Source organism: Penaeus monodon, chromosome 27, assembly GCF_015228065.2.
Source record: "Penaeus monodon isolate SGIC_2016 chromosome 27, NSTDA_Pmon_1, whole genome shotgun sequence".
In the NCBI taxonomy this organism is placed as follows: Eukaryota; Metazoa; Arthropoda; class Malacostraca; order Decapoda; family Penaeidae; genus Penaeus; species Penaeus monodon.
The window spans coordinates 20,351,060-20,353,002 of NC_051412.1; the positions used below are offsets into that span (position 1 = coordinate 20,351,060).

Genomic DNA, 1,943 nt, shown 5'->3' on the forward strand with positions numbered 1-1,943 from the left:
TAGTTTACTAACAGCAATTCTTCAATCGTACTTGTTTTTTTTGTTTTTCCGTGTATGAACACGCGTTTCTAGTACATTGAAGATCACTGACTACTTACTGAAAGGTCTTACCTCATGATCAAGGTTAGAACTTTATGAAAATGTAATAAAACGTTTAACTTTTCCAGATATAGAAGAAAAAACCGTAACATGCCCATATATAGGCCTCAAGACGACTGCATTTCCCCCTGATGTACGAGTGTACGACAGTATGTTCCAGGACCCCCGGCAGCAACCAGGTCCGCCCTCGGGTACCTGGCGAATGACACATCACTCGCCCTGGAACCGTTGCGAGGAAATGAACGCAAGTCGTTTCCTTCTGTCATCGTCCACGTGAGTATTCTGCGGTTTTGATTTACGTACAGAGGAGAGAATATCGCAAGATCCGTGAGATTGGGAGTGGATTCACCGTGACGTGGATTTCCTTTTTTATCATGTGTAGTTATCGGTGATGCGTGGAGCCCCATCATTCGTGTCGTGGATTTATGTATTCGACCCCAGGAGATACATGCAGATGAAGCAGGAGGAGGTTGTGTGCGAAGCAGATGCAGAACAGCTGTCCCCCTCAGGTGTTCACGCATACTGGATCGATTATCTGTCGGTAAAGTAAATACCGTGGAGATAATCGACCTGGCCGTGAAAATGTCCCTGGAAAGTTGCCGATATATTTTTTTTCTTTTTGAATTGGGGGAGGAAAAGTGCCCGTAGCTCTTTCATTACATCCGTGGCTTTCATAACAGTGTCTGTGATTTGTATGCTTTTAAAAAATTAGACGAATTGATTCGACGAGTGCGTCGCGAATACGTAGTGTCGATATCGGAAAGAAAAACTTTTTTTTAAGAGGACCCGCATGAACTGGGACGAAGTTTTATTAGTAGTGAAGTTCGACCGGAATTCGACTCCATTTCGGTGACAGGAATACTTAATGACACGAGGCGATGAATTAATTACGTATGGAGACTTTACATGAACATATATTGCGTTAGGCTCGTGCGTTCCATGAATATTCACAAAATTAAGTAAAAAAAAAAGTGATGTTTTTTTTAAGTGGCCAAGAGGTAAAATAACAACTTTTAATCTGTTGAAACGAGTCATGTTAATTAGGTTCATCAACCATGACTGCCGCGTGATTACATGATTTGTTACTCATACCTTTTTTAAAACGTTAATTAAGTCTTCCTCGGCAATGTGACTTATGCTTCATAGCAAGTTCATTTGGTTAGACAAAGAACACCCGAGTCATTAAAAGTGAAGTGGTTTAGGCGCAAGGGATTTACATGCTTTGAAGAATATTATTTTTAATTGAGTGCGTTTTACACGATCCCGGCCATTCCTGTCCCTCCTCTCCCCTCCCCTCTCCTCCTCCTTTCCTCCCTCTTCCTCTCCTCCTTTCCTCGTCTCTTCCTCTCCTCCTTTCCTCGTCTCTTCCTCTCCTTTCCTCGTCTCTTCCTCTTCCTCTCTCCCTCCCTTTCCTCTTCCTCTCTCCCTCACTTTCCTCTTCCTCTCTCCCTCATCTCTCCCCCTCCTCTCTCCCCCTCATTTCCTCTTTATCTCCCCCTCCCTCTCCTCTTCCTCGTTTTCCACTCAACCCCCACAGACACCCCCTTATCTCCCTTGTCCCTCCACTACACTTCTCCCTCCCCCCCAACATGCCAACACCCATTTAACCACCTCTGTTTTCCTCCAGAATCCCCTCACCATAAACTCCCCTCCATATTTTCCCTCGCACACGCCGCTACACCCATTTGTCCACACCTTTCGCCCTCCATTACTCTTTCCCGTCTTCACCCCCCCACGTCAACCCCCATATGAACGCCCTCTCCCCTCCATTGCCCCCCTCACATGTCCTCCCCTCTCTCCTCCCTCTCTCCCCCACGCCAACACCCATGTTGAATACCCACATC

At 45.8% G+C, this 1,943-nt stretch overlaps 1 protein-coding gene across 1 annotated transcript in view; it reads left to right on the top strand.

Annotated features, from left to right (window-relative positions):
- Positions 1-240: 240 nt before the first annotated feature.
- Positions 241-1,943, top strand: part of LOC119590668 (clavesin-2-like) — a gene marked incomplete in the record, with an annotated part of 51,482 nt that continues 49,779 nt past the window's right edge. The window contains 1 exon segment of the mRNA XM_037939348.1: positions 241-372.